Consider the following 20,665-nt stretch of genomic DNA (forward strand, 5'->3'; position numbering starts at 1 on the left):
TCCCCGCTCCATCTCTCCCTCCTCATCTCTTACTCCCCCTATCTCCCTCGCTGCTCCCCTTTTCCTCAGTTGGTGGGCCAGCAACCTGCTCGCCTTCTCCCCATATTCGTACTGTACTCCCTGTGCCTTCCTCCACTATGCCTCTGCATTACCCGTAGTCAGCAAATCAAATTCTACATGTAGCCTTTGCCTTTCCCTGTATAGTCCCTCCTCCGGTGCCTCCGCATATTGCCTGTCCACCCTCAGAAGTTCTTTCAGCAACTGCTCCCGTTCCCTACCCTCCTGCTTTCCTTTATGTGCCCTGATTGATATCAGCTCCCCTCTAACCACTGCCTTCAGCGCCTCCCAGACCACTCCCATCTGGACCTCCCCATTATCATTGAGTTCCAAGTACCTTTCAATACACCCCCTCACCCTTAAGCACACCCCCTCGTCCGCCAATAGTCCCATGTCCATTCTCCAGGGTGGACGCTGTTCTTTTTCCTCCCCTATCTCCAAGTCCACCCAATGTGGAGCGTGATCCGAAATGGCTATAGCCGTATACTCCGTCCCCATCACCTTCGGGATCAGCGCCCTTCCCAAAACAAAAAAGTCTATCCGTAAATAAACTTTGTGGACATAGGAGAAAAATAAAAACTCCTTACTCCTAGGTCTACTAAATCTCCAGGGGTCTACTCCTCCCATCTGCTCCATAAAGTCCTTAAGCACCCTAGCTGCTGCCGGCCTCCTTCCGGTCCTGGACCTCGATCTGTCCAGCCCTGGTTCCAGCACCGTGTTAAAATCTCCACCCATTACCAGCTTCCCCGCCTCTAGGTCCGGGATACGTCCTAGCATGCGCCTCATAAAGTTGGCATCATCCCAGTTCGGGGCATATACGTTCACTAAGACCACCGCCTCCCCCTGCAATTTGCCACTCACCATCACGTATCTGCCCCCACTATCCGCCACTATGGTCTTTGCCTCAAACATTACTCGCTTCCCCACTAGTATAGCCACCCCCCTGTTTTTCACATCTAGCCCCGAATGAAACACCTGCCCCACCCATCCTTTGCGTAGTCTGACCTGGTCTATCAGTTTCAAATGCGTCTCCTGTAGCATAACCACATCTGCCTTAAGTTTCTTTAGGTGTGCGAGTACCCGTGCCCTCTTTATCGGCCCGTTCAGCCCTCTCACATTCCACGTGATCAGCCGGGTTGGGGGGCTCTTTACCCCCCTCCCCCCCCCCCCCGCCCCCCCTTGTCAACTAGCCATCACCTTTTTTTAACCAGCTCCTCACCCGGTTCCCACGTAGCTGTGTCCCCACCAGGTGGCGCCCCCCCGCCCCCCCCCCCCCAACCCCCCCCCCCCCCCCCCCCCGCTAGATCCCCCACTAGCGTAATTGCACCCCCCATGTTGCTCCCAGAAGTCAGCAAACTCTGGCCGACCTCGGCTTCCCCCATGACCTCGGCTCGCACTGTGCGATGCCCCCTCCTTCCTGCTTCTCTGTTCCCGCCATAATTATCATAGCGCGGGAACAAAGCCCGCGCTTCCCTTTTGGCCCCGCCCCCAATGGCCGACGCCCCCAGCTCCTCCACCTCCCTCCCTCCCTCCCCCACAACAAGGGGAAGAGAGAAAAGTTACCGGGTCGCAGGATTAACAACTTAAAAATCATCTCTCCTCTCCCCACTTTTTCCCCCCTCTTCGCCCCCCATATTCGCCCCACCACTTTGTCTCAAACGTCTTTTTTTTAATATAACCCACTTATTCCAATTTCTCTTCGACAATAAATGTCCATGCCTCATCCGCCGTTTCAAAGTAGTGGTGTTTCCCTTGATGTGTGACCCACAGTCTTGCCGGCTGCAGCATTCCAAATTTGACCTTCCTTTTATGAAGCACCGCCTTGGCCCGATTAAAGCTCGCCCTCCTTCTCGCCACCTCCGCACTCCAATCCTGATATACGCGGATCACCGCGTCCTCCCACCTACTGCTCCGAGTTCTCTTTGCCCATCTGAGGACCATCTCTCTGTCCTTATATCGGAGAAATCTCACCACTATGGCTCGGGGAATTTCTGCAGCCCTCGGTCTTCGCGCCATAACTCGATAGGCTCCCTCCACCTCCAACGGACCCGTCGGGGCCTCCGATCCCATTAACGAGTGCAGCATCGTGCTCACATATGCCCCGACGTCCGCCCCCTCTGCACCCTCGGGAAGACCAAGAATCCTTAAATTCTTCCTCCTCGCATTATTCTCCAGCACCTCCAGCCTTTCCACACACCTTTTATGGTGTGCCTCGTGCATCTCCGTCTTCACCACCAGTCCCTGTGTATCGTCTTCATTCTCGGCAGCCTTTGCCTTAACGACACGAAGCTCCTGCTCCTGGGTCTTTTGCTCATCCTTTAGCCCTTCAATCGCCTGTAATATCGGGGCCAACAGCTCCTTCTTCATCTCCTTTTTAAGTTCTTCCACGCAGTGCTTCAAGAACTCGTGTTGTTCAGGGCCCCATATTAAACTGCCACCTTCCGACGCCATCTTGGTTTTTGCTTGCCTTCCTTGCCGCTGCTCTAAAGGATCCACCGCAATCCAGCCACTTTCCTCTCCTTTTTCCATCCGTGTCCAGGGGGGATTCCCTTCTGGTTTACCGCACAGTGCTTTTAGCCGTTAAAATTGCTGTTGGGGCTCTCATTAAGAGCCCAAAAGTCCGTTCCACCGGGAGATGCCGAAACGTGCGACTTAGCTGGTCATCGCCGCACCCAGAAACCTGGGGTGTTTTTCATGCCAAATGGCATAACATTGAATTGGTATAACCATCTAGAGTCATAAAAGCTGAAATCTCCTTCGCCCTTTCGGATAAAGGTACCTGCCAGTAGCCTTTAAGTAAATCCAGTTTGGAAATAAAAGCTGATTGTCCCACTTTCTCAATGCAATCCTCCAAACGTGGGATAGGATAAGAGTCCGTTCTTGTAACTGCATTAACCTTTCTACAGTCCACACAAAACCGTTGGGTACCATCTGATTTAGGTACCATCACTATGGGTGAGCTCCATTGGCTGCAACCCACTTCAATTATGCCATTTTTAAGCATACTCTCAATCTCTTTGTTAACCTGTGCCAATTTTAAAGGTTTAAGTCTATATGAATGTTGTTTGATTGGAACAGAATTTCCCACATCTACATCATGTATAGCCATTTTAGTACTTCCCAATTTATCTCTACAAACTTGCCCACGTGATATCAACAACTCTTTCATGTCAGTCCGTTTTTCCTCTGGAAGGTAACTCAACAATTTATCCCAATTGTTAAGAACATCCTCGTTTTCCAATTTAATTTGAGGTATGTCAAATTCACAATCGTCTGGATTTGGTTTGTCACTTTGAGTTAGAATCATTAAAATCTCCTTTTTCTCTCCTTCCCTTTCAAAGTACCTTTTCACATGACACACTCGGTGAGTCTTCCTTTTATCTGGTGTTTTTACAACCTAATTCACCTCACTTAATTTCCTTTCAATCTGATAAGGTCCACAAAACCTAGCTTTTAAGGATTCACCTACCACTGGTAACAATACTAAAACTTTATCTCCACAGGCAAAACTACGAACTTTGGATTTCTTGTCTGCTACCCGTTTCATCACATTTTGTACAACTTTTAAATGTTGTCTAGCCAATTCACCTACTCTATTTAATCGTTCCCTAAATTTTGACACGTAATCCATAGAACATAGAACATAGAACATAGAACAATACAGCGCAGTACAGGCCCTTCGGCCCACGATGTTGCACCGAAACAAAAGCCATCTAACCTACACTATGCCATTATCATCCATATGTTTATCCAATAAACTTTTAAATGCCCTCAATGTTGGCGAGTTCACTACTGTAGCAGGTAGGGCATTCCACGGCCTCACTACTCTTTGTGTAAAGAACCTACCTCTGACCTCTGTCCTATATCTATTACCCCTCAGTTTAAAGTTATGTCCCCTCGTGCCAGCCATATCCATCCGCGGGAGAAGGCTCTCACTGTCCACCCTATCCAACCCCCTGATCATTTTGTATGCCTCTATTAAGTCTCCTCTTAACCTTCTTCTCTCCAACGAAAACAACCTCAAGTCCATCAGCCTTTCCTCATAAGATTTTCCCTCCATACCAGGCAACATCCTGGTAAATCTCCTCTGCACCCGCTCCAAAGCCTCCACGTCCTTCCTATAATGCGGTGACCAGAACTGTACGCAATACTCCAAATGCGGCCGGACCAGAGTTCTGTACAGCTGCAACATGACCTCCCGACTCCGGAACTCAATCCCTCTACCAATAAAGGCCAACACTCCATAGGCCTTCTTCACAACCCTATCAACCTGGGTGGCAACTTTCAGGGATCTATGTACATGGACACCTAGATCCCTCTGCTCAGCCACACTTTCAAGAACTTTACCATTAGCCAAATATTCCGCATTCCTGTTATTCCTTCCAAAGTGAATCACCTCACACTTCTCTACATTAAACTCCATTTGCCACCTCTCAGCCCAGCTCTGCAGCTTATCTATATCCCTCTGTAACCTGCTACATCCTTCCACACTATCGACAACACCACCGACTTTAGTATCATCTGCAAATTTACTCACCCACCCTTCTGTGCCTTCCTCTAGGTCATTGATAAAAATGACAAACAGCAACGGCCCCAGAACAGATCCTTGTGGTACTCCACTTGTGACTGTACTCCATTCTGAACATTTCCCATCAACCACCACCCTCTGTCTTCTTTCAGCTAGCCAATTTCTGATCCACATCTCTAAATCACCCTTAATCCCCAGCCTCCGTATTTTTTGCAATAGCCTACCGTGGGGAACCTTATCAAACGCTTTGCTGAAATCCATATACACCACATCAACTGCTCTACCCTCGTCTACCTGTTCAGTCACCTTCTCAAAGAACTCAATAAGGTTTGTGAGGCATGACCTACCCTTCACAAAGCCATGCTGACTATCCCTGATCATATCATTCCTATCTAGATGATTATAAATCTTGTCCCTTATAATCCCCTCCAAGACTTTACCCACTACAGACGTGAGGCTCACCGGTCTATAGTTGCCGGGGTTGTCTCTGCTCCCCTTTTTGAACAAAGGGACCACATTTGCTGTCCTCCAGTCCTCTGGTACTATTCCTGTAGCCAATGATGACATAAAAATCAAAGCCAAAGGTCCAGCAATCTCTTCCCTGGCCTCCCATAGAATCCTAGGATAAATCCCATCAGGTCCCGGGGACTTATCTATTTTCAGCCTGTCCAGAATTGCCAACACCTCTTCCCTACGTACCTCAATGCCATCTATTCTATTAGCCTGGGGCTCAGCATTCTCCTCCACAACATTATCTTTTTCCTGAGTGAATACTGACGAAAAATATTCATTTAGTATCTCGCCTATCTCTTCAGACTCCACACACAATTTCCCATCCCTGTCCTTGACTGGTCCTACTCTTTCCCTAGTCATTCGCTTATTCCTGACATACCTATAGAAAGCTTTTGGGTTTTCCTTGATCCTTCCTGCCAAATACTTCTCATGTCCCCTCCTTGCTCGTCTTAGCTCTCTCTTTAGATCCTTCCTCGCTACCTTGTAACTATCCATCGCCCCAACCGAAACTTCACACTTCATCTTCACATAGGCCTCCTTCTTCCTCTTAACAAGAGATTCCACTTCCCTGGTAAACCACGGTTCCCTCACTCGACGCCTTCCTCCCTGTCTGACCGGTACATACTTATCAAGAACACGCAGTAGCTGATCCTTGAACAAGCCCCACTTATCCAGTGTGCCCAACACTTGCAGCCTACTTCTCCACCTTATGCCCCCCAAGTCACGTCTAATGGCATCATAATTGCCCTTCCCCCAGCTATAACTCTTGCCCTGCGGTGTATACTTATCCCTTTCCATCATTAACGTAAACGTCACCGAATTGTGGTCACTGTCCCCAAAGTGCTCTCCTACCTCCAAATCCAACACCTGGCCTGGTTCATTACCCAAAACCAAATCCAACGTGGCCTCGCCTCTTGTTGGCCTGTCAACATATTGTTTCAGGAAACCCTCCTGCACACACTGTACAAAAAACGACCCATCTATTGTACTCGAACTATATCTTTTCCAGTCAATATTTGGAAAGTTAAAGTCTCCCATAATAACTACCCTGTTACTTTCGCTCATATCCAGAATCATCTTCGCCATCCTTTCCTCTACATCCCTAGAACTATTAGGAGGCCTATAAAAAACTCCCAACAGGGTGACCTCTCCTTTCCTGTTTCTAACTTCAGCCAATACTACCTCGGAAGAAGAGTCCCCATCTAGCATCCTCTCCGCCACCGTAATACTGCTCTTGACTAGCAGCGCCACACCTCCCCCTCTTTTGCCTCCTTCTCTGAGCTTACTAAAACACCTAAACCCCGGAACCTGCAACATCCATTCCTGTCCCTGCTCTATCCATGTCTCCGAAATGGCCACAACATCGAAGTCCCAGGTACCAACCCACGCTGCCAGTTCCCCTACCTTGTTTCGTATACTCCTGGCATTGAAGTAGACACACTTCAAACCACCTACCTGAACGCTGGCCCCCTCCTGCGACGTCAAATCTGTGCTCCTGACCTCTATACTCTCATTCTCCCTTACCCTAAAACTACAATCCAGGTTCCCATGCCCCTGCTGCATTAGTTTAAACCCCCCCAAAGAGCACTAACAAATCTCCCCCCCAGGATATTTGTGCCCCTCAGGTTCAGATGTAGACCATCCTGTCTGTAGAGGTCCCACCTTCCCCAGAAAGAGCCCCAGTTATCCAAAAATCTGAAACCCTCCCGCCTGCACCATCCCTGTAGCCACGTGTTTAAATGCTCTCTCTCCCTATTCCTCATCTCACTATCACGTGGCACGGGCAACAACCCAGAGATAACAACTCTGTTTGTTCTAGTTCTGAGCTTCCATCCTAGCTCCCTGAAAGCCTGCCTGACATCCTTGTCCCCTTTCCTACCTATGTCGTTGGTGCCAATGTGGACCACGACTTGGGGCTGCTCCCCCTCCCCCCTAAGGACCCGGAAAACACGATCCGAGACATCACGTACCCTTGCACCTGGGAGGCAACATACCAAACGTGAGTCTCTCACGCTCCCACAAAATCTCCTATCTGTGCCCCTGACTATAGAGTCCCCAATTACTAATGCTCTGCTCCTCTCCCCCCTTCCCTTCTGAGCAACAGGGACAGACTCCGTGCCAGAGGCCCGTACCCCATGGCTTACCCCTGGTAAGTCGTCCCCCCCACAAGTATCCAAAGCGGTATACTTGTTTCTCAGGGGAACGACCGCAGGGGATCCCTGCACTGACTGTTTTTTCCCAGTCCCTCTTACAGTTACCCACCTATCTCCAATCTTTGGTGTAACTAATTCCCTGAAGCTGCTATCTATGACCCCTTCTGCCTCCCGAATGATCCGAAGTTCTTCCAACTCCAGCTCCAGTTCCCTAACTCGGTCTTGGAGGAGCTGGAGATGGCAGCACTTCCTGCAGGTAAAATCAGCAGGGACACTAACTGCATCCCTCACCTCAAACATCCTGCAGGAGGAACATTGTACTCCCTTCCCTGCCATTCCTCTAACTTTCTACCAAGATCTAGCTAACAACTAAATTAAATTTTTATAAAAAATAATAATAATATAATAAAAATATGGTACTTACCTCAGACCAATGGGTTTTATTATTAGGTTAGAGGAGGAGGGCGGGTGGGAGACACTACACGTGTAGTGTCTCGGGTTTCCTCTCCACCAGAATTTATTGGTGAGGGTCTTCCCAGACGTCCGCGGGTCGACTTCCTGATCCCGCCTAAAAAACTAATTTAAAGAAAAGAGAAAAAGTCTCAGCTCCTGCTGAAACTGACTCACCACTCACCAGCTGCTCTCACGCCGCCGAAATCGACTGGCCTGCCCCTGCAAAGAGAAGTGCTTTTAAAGGTTGACTTACCTCCCAGCACCCTCCTTCCGCAATGCTCCCGCTGAAATTGACTCACCAGCTGCTCTCACGCCGCCGAAATCGACTGGCCTGCCCCTGCAAAGAGAAGTGCTTTTAAAGGTTGACTTACCTCCCAGCACCCTCCTTCCGCAATGCTCCCGCTGAAACTGACTAACCAGCTGCTCTCACGCCACCGAAATCGACTGGCCTGCCCCTGCAAAGAGAAGTGCTTTTAAAGGTTGACTTACCTCCCAGCACCCTCCTTCCGCAATGCTCCCGCTGAAATTGACTCACCAGCTGCTCTCACGCCGCCGAAATCGACTGGCCTGCCCCTGCAAAGAGAAGTGCTTTTAAAGGTTGACTTACCTCCCAGCACCCTCCTTCCGCAATGCTCCCGCTGAAACTGAATCCAATCATGTAATTTCCGATTTCTCACTCACCAATTTTTCCTGAATCAATTTAAGTGGTCCTCTTACCTCATGACCAAAAATTAGTTCAAAAGGACTAAATTTGGTTGACTCATTAGGTGCATCCCTAATTGCAAACAGTACGAATGGAATTCCTTTATCCCAATCCTCTGGATAATCGTGACAATAAGCCCTCAACATTGTCTTTAATGTCTGATGCCATCTTTCTAACGCTCCCTGCGGTTCTGGATGGTGCGCAGTTGATTTAAATTGTTTTATTCCTAAGCTATCCATAACTTCTTTGAATAACCTTGAGGTAAAATTTGATCCTTGATCCGATTGTATTTCTGTGGGTAGTCCATATCGAGTAAAGAATTCAAGTAACTCCTCCGCAATCTTTTTAGCTGTAATATTACGTACTGGAATGGCCTGTGGAACCTAGTAGACACATCCATTATAGTCAAAAGATATTGATTCCCACTTTTCGTTTTAGGAAGCGGCCCTTTGCAATCAATTAGGACCCTTGTAAAAGGTTCCTCAAATGCTGGAATGGGCATTAAGGGCGCTGGTTTTATCACTGCTTGAGGTTTCCCTATCACTTGACAAGTGTGACATGATTGACAAAATTTAACTACATCTTTATGTAGTCCAGGCTAATAAAAATGTTTCTGGATTTTAGAGTGAGTTTTTCTTATTCCCAAATGACCTCCCACTGGTACCTCATGTGCAACTCGCAACACCTCCTTTCTATAACCTACCGGCAAGTACCCAATTCATTTTATCCAATTAAGGGGAAATTTAGCGTGGCCAATCCACCTAGCCTGCACATCTTTTGGGTTGTGGGGGCGAAACCCACGCAAACACAGGGAGAATGTGCAAACTCCACACGGACAGTGACCCAGAGCCAGGATCGAACCTGGGACCTTGGCACCATGAGGCAGCAGGGCTAAACCACTGCGCCACCGTGCTGCCCCCGGCAATACTACTTGATGAACTTCTTCCCACTTTTCATCCGCCTGCATATGTAAAGGTCTCCATTTTCTCATCAAGACATCACGTTTACGGTAATAACACCCTGGCATACACTCAGATTCCTCTCCGTATATGCTTTCTGATACATCCGTTTATTTCTGTATCTTTCTGTTGTAACTCCGCCAATTTTCCTGAACTAAAAATATCCGCCTCATCCTCCACCTGTTCTTGTTCTTTTACAACCATCTGATCAAAAATCGTTTCTGACAATTGCACTTCAACTTCACTCTTTGATTTCTCCTCTTGTCTTAACCTGTGACTTTGCGACCTTGTTACTACACAATCCGGAAAAATCCCAGGATATTTGTCCTTCAATACTTCAGTTGTCTGATTTTCCACTGGCTTATCCATCACAGAGGGCATCACTCCCACCTGCGATCCAGCTATATCATTACCCAAGATAAACTGTATTCCTGGACAAGATAGTTTCTCTATTACTCCCACTACCACTTCACCACTCTTCACTGGACTTTCCAACCTTACCTTATATAACTGAACACTACTCCTCTCACCCTGAATTCCACATATTACCACCTTTTCTGGCAACATTCTTCCCAAACTACATAACCCCTTATCTCTTACCATTAAAGATTGACTAGCTCCCGTATCTTTTAAAACTGTGACTTCTTTACTTGCTCCTCCTGATACACATGAGTAAACTTTACCCACACAAGTAAATTCTTTAAAGACATCTGGCACCTTCTTATCAATCACCTCTTGGTCAGGCTGTACAATATTTTGCACCTCCTTTGCTTCACTTGGGCTCTCCTTTCCCATTTTTAAAGAAAAAAAAATTTTTTGTTAAGGTTTTCATAAAATATCAATAACAAAATGAAAAAGGAACCCAACAGGGTTAAGTACAAAACACAGTCCAAAAAAAGCAACCCTCCATACCCGCCTCCCCCCGTACATAAATAATAAATTAACATTAACACCCCAACTCAGCACAACAAATATATACACCCCCTCAGACCCCCCAGTGTAAATAACAAAAACAAAAATAAAGTAACCCTCCCCCCCCACCCCGAGTTGCTGCTGCCATTGACCAATGTCTACCGTTCTGCCAGGAAGACTAAGAACGATTGCCACCGCCTAAAGAACCCTTGTACCGACCCTCTCAAGGCGAATTTCACCCTCTCCAATTTAATAAACCCCGCCATATCGTTGATCCAGGATTCCACGCTTGGGGGCCTCGCATCCTTCCACTGAAGAAGAATTCTCCACCGGGCTACCAAGGACGCAAAGGCCAGAATACCGGCCTCTTTCGCCTCCTGCACTCCCGGCTCCTCTGCCACCCCAAATATTGTGAGCCGCCAGCCCGGCTTGATCCTGGAACCTACCACCTTCGACACCATCTTCGCTACACCCCTCCAAAATTCCTCCAGATCTGGGCATGCTCAGAACATATGGGTGTGATTCGCTGGACTCCCCAAGCACCTAACACACCTGTCCTCGCCCCCAAAGAACCGGCTCATCCTTGTCCCGGTCATGTGTGCCCTGTGCAGCACCTTAAACTGTATGAGGCTGAACCTTGCGCACGATGAGGAAGAGTTCACCCTTCCTAGGGCATCTGCCCACGTCCCTTCCTCAATCTCCTCTCCTAACTTCTCCTCCCACTTACCTTTCACCTCCACCAACGAGGCCTCCTCCTCCTCCTGCATCACCTGGTAAGTTTCCGAGATCTTCCCCACTCCCACCCACCCCCCCGAGAGCACCCTGTCCTGTACTGTGCGTGGCAGCAGCCGCGGGAATTCCACCACCTAAACGCCCTTACCTGTAAGTACCTGAAGATGTTCCCCAGGGGGAGCCCATACTTCTCCTCCAGCACACCCAGACTTGCGAACATCCCGTCCACAAACAGGTCCCCCAACCTTCTTATCCCTGCCCTGTGCCAACCCGAAAACCCTCCATCTGTTCTCCCTGGGACGAACCGGTGGTTCCCCCGTATTGGGGTCCACACCGAGGCCCCAACTTCCCCCCTGTGCCGCCTCCACTGCCCCCAGATTTTGAGGGCAGCCGTCACCACTGGGCTCGTGGTATACCTCCTTGGAGGAAACGGCAGCGGCGCCGTTGCCAGCGCCCCCAGACCCGTACCCACACAAGACGCCGTCTCCAGCCTCTTCCATGCAGTCCCCTCCCCCTCCATCACCCACTTGCGCACCATCATCGCATTGGCGGCCTAGTAGTACCCACAGAGGTTGGGCAGTGCCAGCAACCCCCTATCTCTACTCCACTCCAGGAAAACCCTTCTCACCCTCGGAGTCCCTCGCGCCCACACGAACCCCATTATACTCCTGTTGACCCGCCTAAAAAAGGCCTTCGGGATAAACACGGGGAGGCACTGGAACAGGAACAAAAACCTTGGGAGCACCGTCATTTTGATTGACTGCACCCTACCCGCCAAGGGCAGCGGCAACGCGTTCCACCTCTTGAACTCCTCCTCTATTTGCTCCACCAGCCTTGTGAAATTAAGCCTATGCAGGGCCCCCAGCTCCTGGCCACCTGGACCCCCAAATACCTGAAGCGCCTCTCCGCCCTTTTTAGTGGGAGCTCGCCAATCCCCCTCTCCTGGTCCCCTGGGTGAACCACGAACAGCTCACTCTTCCCCATGTTGAGTTTGTACCCAGAGAAATCCCCAAATTCCCTAAGGAACCTCATTACCTCCGGCATTCCCCCCACCGAGTCCGCCACATATAGCAGCAAGTCGTTCGCAGAGAGCGACACCCTAAGCTCCTCCCCACCCCGCACCAACCCCTCCAGTTCCTTGACTCCCTCAGTGCCATAGCCAGGGGTTCAATCACCAGTGCGAAGAGCAAGGGGGACAGGGGACACCCCTACCTCTTCCCTCGGTGCAACCGAAAGTACTCAGAACTCCTGTTCGTGGCCACACTTGCCATCGGGACCTCATACAACAGCCTAACCCACCTGACAAACCCCTCCCCAAACCCGAACTCTTCAGCACCTCCCACAGGTACCCCCACTCTACCCTATCGAAGGCTTTCTCAGCGTCCATCGCCACCACTATCTCCGCCTCCCTCTCCCATGCCGGCATCATGATAACGTTCAGAAGCCTCTGCACATTCGCTTTCAACTGCCTCTCCTTGACGAACCACGTCTGGTCTTCGTGGATGACCTGCGGCACACAATCCTCAATCCTCGTGGCTAAGACCTTCGCCAGCATCTTGGCATCTACATTTAGCAACAAAATCGGCCTGTAAGACCCACAATGCAGGGGATCCTTGTCCCGCTTCAGGATCAAGGAGATCAGAGCCCGGGATATCGTCGGGGGTCAAGCCTCCCCTCCCTTGCCTCATTGAAGGTCCTAACTAGCAACGGGCCCAACAGGTCCATATATTTTTTATAGAATTCGACCGGGAAACCACCCAGCCCCGGTGCCTTCCCCGCCTGCATGCTCCCTATCCCTTTGGTCAGCTCCTCCAGCCCAATTGGGGCCCCCAATCCCGCCACCAGTCCCTCCTCCACCTTCGGAAACCTCAATTGGTCCAGAAAGCGGCCCATCCCTCCCTCCTCCAGTGGGGGCTTGGACCGATACAATTCCTCATAAAAGTCCCTGAAGACCCCATTGATGCAAACCCCACTCCGCACCACACTCCCTCCCCTGTCCTTAACTCCCCCGATCTGCCTAGCTGCGCCCCGCTTCTGAAGCTGATGCGCCATCATCCGGCTTGCCTTTTCCCCATACTCGTAAATCGCCCCCTGGGCCTTCCCCCATTGCACCTCCGCCTTCCTGGTGGTCACCAGGTTGAATTCGGCCTGGAGGCTGCGCCTCTTCCTCAACAGTCCTTCCTCGGGCACCTCCGCATACCTCATGTCTATCCTCACCATCTCCCCCACTAGCCTCTCCCTCTGCTCCCTCCTCTCTTTGTGGGCCCTAATGGAGATCAGCTCTCCCCTAACCACAGCTTTCAGCGCCTCCCATACCATCCCCACTCGGACCTCCCCGTTATCGTTGGCCTCCAGGCACCTCTCTCTGCTTCCTCGGACCCGCTCACTCACCTGCTCGTCTGCCAACAGCCCCACCTCCAAGCGCCACAACGGGCGCTGGTCCCTCTCCTTCCCCAGCTCTAGGTCCGCCCAATGCGGGGCGTGATCTGAAATGGCTATCGCCGAGTACTCGGTATCCTCTACTCTCGCTATCAGCGCCCTGCTCAAAATAAAAAAGTCGATCCGGGAATAAGCCCTATGGACATGTGAGAAGAATGAAAATTCCCTCGCCCCCGGCCTTGCAAATCTCCAAGGGTCCACCCCTTCCATCTGGTCCATAAACCCCCTCAGCACTTTAGCCGCCACCGGCTTCCTACCCGTCCTAGACCTGGAGCAATCCAGTGCCGGATCCAACACCGTGTTAATGTCTCCCCCCATTATCAGGCCCCCCACTTCCAAGTCTGGGATCCGACCCAATATGCGCCGCATAAAACCCGCATCGTCCCAGTTCGGGGCATACATGTTGACCAACACCACCCTCTCTCCCTGCAGCTTACCACTAACCATTACGTATCTACCGCCATTGCCTGCCACAATGCTCGACGCCTCGAATGACATCTTCTTTCCCACCAAGGTCGCCACCCCTCGATTTTTGGCATCCAGCCCCGAATGAAACACCTGACCTACCCACCCTTTCCTCAATCTTACCTGTCTGCCACTTTCAGGTGTGTCTCCTGGAGCATAACCACATCCGCCTTCAGCCCCTTCAGGTGCGCGAACACGCGGGCCTGCTTGACCGGCCCATTCAGTCCCCTTACATTCCAGGTTATCAGCCGGATCAGGGGGCTACTCGCCCCCCCTCCCCGCCGACTAACCATAACCCCTCCTCGGCCAGCCACACGCTCGCACCCCACGCCCGGCCCGTTCCCCACGGCGGCAGACCCCCATCTTGACCCCCCCCCCACTTGCTTCAGCTCCCCCTTGACCATAGCAGCAGCAACTCGATTCCCCCCCACCGGCTAGGACCCATCCTAGCTGCTTTACTCCCCCCATTGCACTTCCGCAAGTCAGCTGACTCCTGCTGACCGCGGTCACTCCCGCCTCTCCTTCGACTCCTCCCATTGTGTGACACACCCTCCCTTTGCATTCCCCATCCGCAGGCTCTCCCCGCCCCTTCCATACCAAGCGCAGGAAACAACCCTTGCTTCCCCAACCCGGCCCCGCCCCCTCCAGTCTTCAGCGCGGGAAAAAGCCCTCGCTTTCCACCTACCCGGCCCCGCCACCTCTGACGCAGCTCCTTTTACAGGCCCAGTCCCCTCACCCCCGACTCGGGCCTCCCCCTCCCCCGTGGGGCCCCATCTCACTGCCGGCCATCCACCACTGTTCCATTTGCTTACCCCCCTCCAAGACCCCCCCTGACCAACCCAACCAAAACAGTGCCCAACCCGCCCTAACCACCCTCACCGAACCAGAAAGAGAAAAAAAAACAAAGGACCCCGCCTCAAAAAGTAACATATCAACCGCAATCCGCAAACGCCCATTCCGACCCTCAATCTGTGTCCAACTTCGTGGCCTGAACAAAGGCCCACGCCTCCTCCGGATACTCAGAATAATGTTGCCGGTCCTTGTAGGTAACCCACAGTCACGCCGGCTGCAACATGCCAAACTTCACCCACTTCCTGTGCAACACCGCCTTCGCGCGATTGTACCCGGCCCTCCTCTTCGCCACCTCTGCACTCCAGTCCTGGTATATTCGAACCTCCGCGTTCTCCCACCCGCTGCTCCTCTCCTTCTTGGCCCACCTGAGCACACACTCCCGATCAGCGAACCGATGAAACCGCACCAGCACCGCCTGCGGAGGCTCATTAGTCTTGGGCCTTCTCGCCAGCACTCTTTGGCCCCTTCCAGCTCCAGGGGCCCCTGAAAGGACCCCGCTCCCATCAGCGAGTTCAACATGGTGACCACATAGGCCCCCACGTCCGGCCCCTCCAGCCCCTCCGGGAGGCCCAGAATCCGCAAATTCATCCGCCTCGACCGATTCTCCATCTCCTCGAACCGCTCCTGCCATTTCTTGTGGAGCGCCTCGTGCGCCTCCACCGTGGTGGTGGGAGGGGGGACGGGTAAGGGTGGGGGAGGTGGAGGGGAAAGGTGAGGAGGGCAAATGGGTGGGGGGGGGGGGGGAGTGTTGCTAATTGTGTATCTCTTAATTTGGCTCTGAAGATGGCGGCCAATATGGTCGCCTTCCTTAATTCTAATTACATTTTGCTCTAGAGTTGCCAGGTATCTCTCGATACTGCCACTAGGTTCAAAACCGAATACTGATCAAAGACTCGATACACCAGTTAGTAAGTTTAAACTCTTTTTTAAAAAAAAATATTTTAATTCAATTTTAGCAAATTTTCAACAAAGCCTCCTCCTCACAGAAAAAAGAAAAGCATAAAACACACAGATCAACATTGTACACTTATATCGCGAATTCCCCCAATGTACAAACCCCTCTATGAAACAATAATAAACAGATACCCGAAACCACCCCCCCTTCCCCCCCTCTCTCCTCCTCCCCCCGCACCCCCCAGATTGCTGCTGCTGCTGACCACCTCCTAACATTCCGCTAGAAAGTCTAGGAACAGTTGCCACCGCCTGAAGAACCCTTGCACAGACCCTCGCCAGGCAAACTTTACCCTCTCCAATTTAATGAACCCTGCCATGTCACTGATCCAGGCTTCTACGCTTGGGGGCTTCGCATCCTTCCACTGTAGCAGAATCCTCCGCCGGGCTACCAGGGACGCAAAGGCCAGGATACCGGCCTCTTTCGCCTCCTGCACTCCCGGCTCGTCCGATACCCCAAATAATGCTAACCCCCCAGCTCGGCTTGACCCGGGTGTTCACCACCTTAGACCCAGTCCTTGCAAAGCCCCTCCAAAACCCATCCAGTGCCGGACACGCCCAGAACATATGGGCGTGGTTTGCTGGGCTCCCCGAGCACCTAGTTAGGCCACTTATAGGTCGAGTCCCATCAGATGTCGCAAGTAAATGTTGCTAATTCTGTTTCTCTTAATTTGGCTCTGAAGATGGCGGCCAATATGGTCACCTTCCTTAATTCTAATTACATTTTGCTCTAGTCGCCAGGTATCTCTTGATACTGCCACAAGGTCCAAAACCGAATGCTGATCAAAGACTCGATACACCAGTTAGTGAGTTCAAACTCAATGCTGATTTATTTACACACACAGTTAAATATACTCATGCACAAAACTCTACAGACTAAACTATCACTACTGCTAAAGCATATACTTCGCTTCGGGCGCCCACTCAGTCAGAGGAACAATGGCCGTTGTTCGGTTCTGAGGCTGCTGGGGTTGAATTAGTACGGAATAACAGCTAGGAACATCTGTCTGGTAGCGTGCGTTGACCTTGGACTTACTTGTTCTGATGTTGCTGTTGGGCAGGTCTCTCCTCGGTGAGAGCCGGAGCCAAGAGAGCGATTCTCTCTTGGGGGATCCTTCTTATACCCAAAAGGGGGTTTGTGCACTTTTGGGTGGGCCTTGAACTTGGCCCCAATTAATTGGGCCGTTTCCCAATCGTTCCTATCGATTTCCTCCAATAGAGGGGTGGGTGCCCTGATGGCTGGGCGTGTCCTAAGTAGCCGTTGTCCTGCTTTGTTCTAGTCTCCTCTGGCGCCGGGGTGTCTGCCTTGCTATCGTTTACTTAAATGTTACTCTTTTGTCCCCGGGAATGGCTCATTAGTATGGTAATGGTTTTGCAGTATCGGTCTTGTCTGGGAGCTACGGCTCCAATCAACAGACAAACCCTGCACCTGCTTGCTTTCTCAGTATTGTCCATTTTCCCTGCAATCTTTGCAAAGTGTCCATTTTGTAATCAGGAAGTGGCCATCCCAGGTGGCTACAGGAGGTGGAAGGGGAAGAATTGGAGGGGGAGGGGGAAAGGGAGGGGGGAAATGTTTGGGGGGGAAATGGGAAGGGGAGCAGAGGGGGAAATGGGTGAGGGGGAAGGGGGTGGAGAAGGGGAGGGTGGAGGGGAGGAGAGAGTGAGGAGAGAGGGGGAGCAGGGGGGGGGTGCCACGTCCTATGTGAACTGAATGAGGATGAGGGCCTACCTGACCTTCCAGGCATGCCAGGCCCTCGCCGCTGCCACCTATCCACCATCCTCTGGCTGGTCCTGCACGTCCTCCCTAGGCTCGTCCTCCAGCCCCTCCTAGTCTGATGCCTCCTCGTCCTCCTCCTCGGTGGCCGCATGTTCCTCCACCTCCAGCATGTCGCCCCGCTGCTGTTCCAGATTGTGGAGGGCATAGCAGACCACCACAAAGTGGGCAACCGTCTGGGAGGTGAACTGCAGTGCACCACCAGAGCGGTCAAGGTACCGCAACCGCGTTTTGAGGTGTCCAATGCACTGTTCAATGACAGCCCGGGTGGCTGCATGGTCTTCGTTGTATCGGGTCTCCGCATTGGTCACTGACCTCCATACTAACGTCATTCGCCAGGTCCTCAAAGGGTACCCCTTATCCCTCAAGAACCAACCAGCTATCCTGCAGTGGTCCTCGAAGAGACCGGAAATGTCCGACTGCCCCAGGATGGGAAGCGTGCTCACACATACATGATCTTCAGGTGGTGGTCGCACACGAGTTGGACATTCAGGGAGTGGTCCCCTTCCTGTTGATGTGGGGCACTCTCTCATGGCAAGGTGCATGCAGGGCAATAGGTGTACGATCTATTACTATGGACCAGGGGCATCCCGGCAATGGTGGAGAATTCTGTTGCCCAGGCGTCTTGTTGGGCATGGTCCATGTCAAAGTTCATATAGTTAGCTGCCTGGGCAAACAGGGCATTCGTGACCTCACAGATGCATTTATGGGCTGTAACTTGTGAGATGCCACACAAATCCCCACTCAAGCCTTGGAATGATCCTGAGGTGTAGAAGTACAGGGATGCAGTGAACTTGAGCGGGTATCCTCCTCCACATGATGCCAAGTCCGCAAGGACATGGCACACGTGCCACACTGTCTCCTTGCTGAGATGGAGCCTCATGCGGCACATGCTGTCCGTCATCTGTTTTAAAGACTAGCGATGCCTGTATACCTAGGGCCATCATAGCCTCCCCCTCCGGGTCCCTACCTGACCTGATGGGCGGCAGGTCCTCAGGCTGTGGTGCGGGGCTCTGCACATGGGCCGCCGCCTTGAGCCTCTGTCGACGTTGCGGCCGCTGCCTTCTCCGGCTTCTGGCTGCCCGACCTGCCAGCAGCTCCGCAGGGCAGCCTTCACGGGGTCCAAAATATTATCCATCTCGTGTAATATCTGAAATTGGAGAGGGTGTAAGTTGGCGGCTAACGGTGTCTTCCACCCCAAGACCCTACCACCCCCCTACCCCTCTCCCTCCTCACATCCCTTGCCATCTGATATGCCCAGCCCAGCCGTAGTGGGGGCCCTGGTCACTGGACCCCACACCCTGCACCCCAGACACCTGCACCTAATGTTACCTGGACTGGACGCTGGTCCCCTCACCGGTGCACACACCTACCCTCTGGTCATGGATATGTCCCGTGTGCTGGGCCCCACTCCTGGATGTTTCGATATTTCCCACTGCATCCGTGGTATTGTTTCCTGCAGTGTCCAGGCATCACGGTCTGACTGGGATGCGAGGCAATATCCCCCACATGCTGCATGGCCCACCCGCCCACGGGAATCCACTTGGGATGTGTGAAGTATTCACTTAGCTACAATTGCCAATTCCTTATTAGCAATAGCCTTCAGCCGCACGGCCAGAGGCCTCCATGTTCAGTGGGAGTTATGGGTGGTCAGTGGGAGAGATAGGTGGGGCTGGGGTTGCCCCCCCCTAATGGGTGCACATGACCCAGGAGGTGTCATGGCAGACCCACAGGTGCTGGGAACCCCCCCCTCCCCCAGCCCAGGGGCGACTGCCCCACTGATGGCAGCCCACCCCGACTGAGGCTGCCCCCCATGGGGGCTCCGCCGGGGCAGCAACCCCAATGCCCCTGGGCTCATTGCCTGGTGAGCGAAGATGGCCACTCGCCTCCTCGGATCTCCGCAGCAGCCCTTCTACCTGCTCCACGTTTGAAAAAAGGTGTACTAATCGGTGCCGTGTGACCACATGCTGGGGAGACGGTTAGATCACAGGAGGCCGTTAATTGCATGGAGATTGGCCGTAAGTGATGATTATTGGTTTTTGTTATGCCATGGCGGGATCCTGATTTCGCCAACGGGAACTGGCCGGTTAGATTGCAAACTGATTGGTGCCTGGCGCAGTTCTCGATTTAGCCTCTCCCACAATCTAACAGCCTTGTTGTGCTCTAGCTCAAACACATCGCAGCCATCAAATTACGCCCTATATCTTTTCAAGAAGGAGTTAAATATAGATTTTGGGGCTAAAGGGATCAAAGAATATGGGGAAAGCAGGAACAGGTTACTTAGATGGAGAATCAGGCATGATCATAATGAATAGCGGAACAGGCTCGAAGGGCTGAATGGGCTCCTCCTGCTCCTATGTTCTATGTTTCAGATTATGTTCTGCCATTAGGAAAGTTCACTCTCGAAAGAATGTTAAACCGAACCACCTTGGGACATATTATTACTTTAAAGATGTTGGGTGCGACTTACTGGCCTCGCCATGCATGGCCTGGTGGCGAGACGAGGCCGATGATTTTAGCGAGAGGTCTCTTGTGAGATTTTCGATGCTTGAGACATGGCACTATGAATCTCGCCCACGCTGGACGAGATACAGATTAACATATTTGAACTAGCAGCACCGCACATTTAAATACATCTGTGCTGTATTCTCCCGGTTCCAGGGAAACAAACGGCATCCCCAGTGAAGCCTGGACCAGGTGCCATTTAGTACTGGTCCACACAAACGTGGGCCATGTCTAATGGCACCTGGGGGGGTCTCCCGTGACTTTGGAGACAACTGGGTGGCTGGGGACAGGGCAGGGTGGGCCCCTGGCTCTCCCTCTGGCACCTGGGCACCTTGGCACTGACAGCCTGGCACCTTGGCACTGCCACCCTGGCCCTGCCAGTATGTGGTGGGGTGTGGGAGGACTCAAGGACCCCCCCGAACAGCTGTCTTGGGGCATTGGGGTGGGGGGGGCCCATGGGTCGCACGTGCGTCCGGCGGGTGTTGGGGGGGGGGGGGGGGCGAGTTCCCCACCGGGGCCTGAAATAGCAAGAGTGCCGTTTGATAACGGAGTCATTCCTGGATCTAGAAGCGCCAGAGTGGACTCTGACTTTGGTCGGTTAGATCGCACCCTAAGTGTGGTTGAATAGCGATGTGGATCTCACACAAAAAGGCTGTGAGAAATACCCTG

The 20,665-nt window shown here is 52.1% G+C and overlaps 1 long non-coding RNA gene across 1 annotated transcript in view; it reads left to right on the forward strand.

Moving 5' to 3' along the window:
* LOC140391454 (uncharacterized) overlaps window positions 1-20,665 on the forward strand; it is a 90,666-nt gene that overhangs the window by 32,592 nt on the left and 37,409 nt on the right. The window lies entirely within an intron of this gene.

The sequence above is a fragment of the Scyliorhinus torazame genome, chromosome 15 (genome assembly GCF_047496885.1).
Source record: "Scyliorhinus torazame isolate Kashiwa2021f chromosome 15, sScyTor2.1, whole genome shotgun sequence".
Lineage (NCBI taxonomy): Eukaryota > Metazoa > Chordata > Chondrichthyes > Carcharhiniformes > Scyliorhinidae > Scyliorhinus > Scyliorhinus torazame.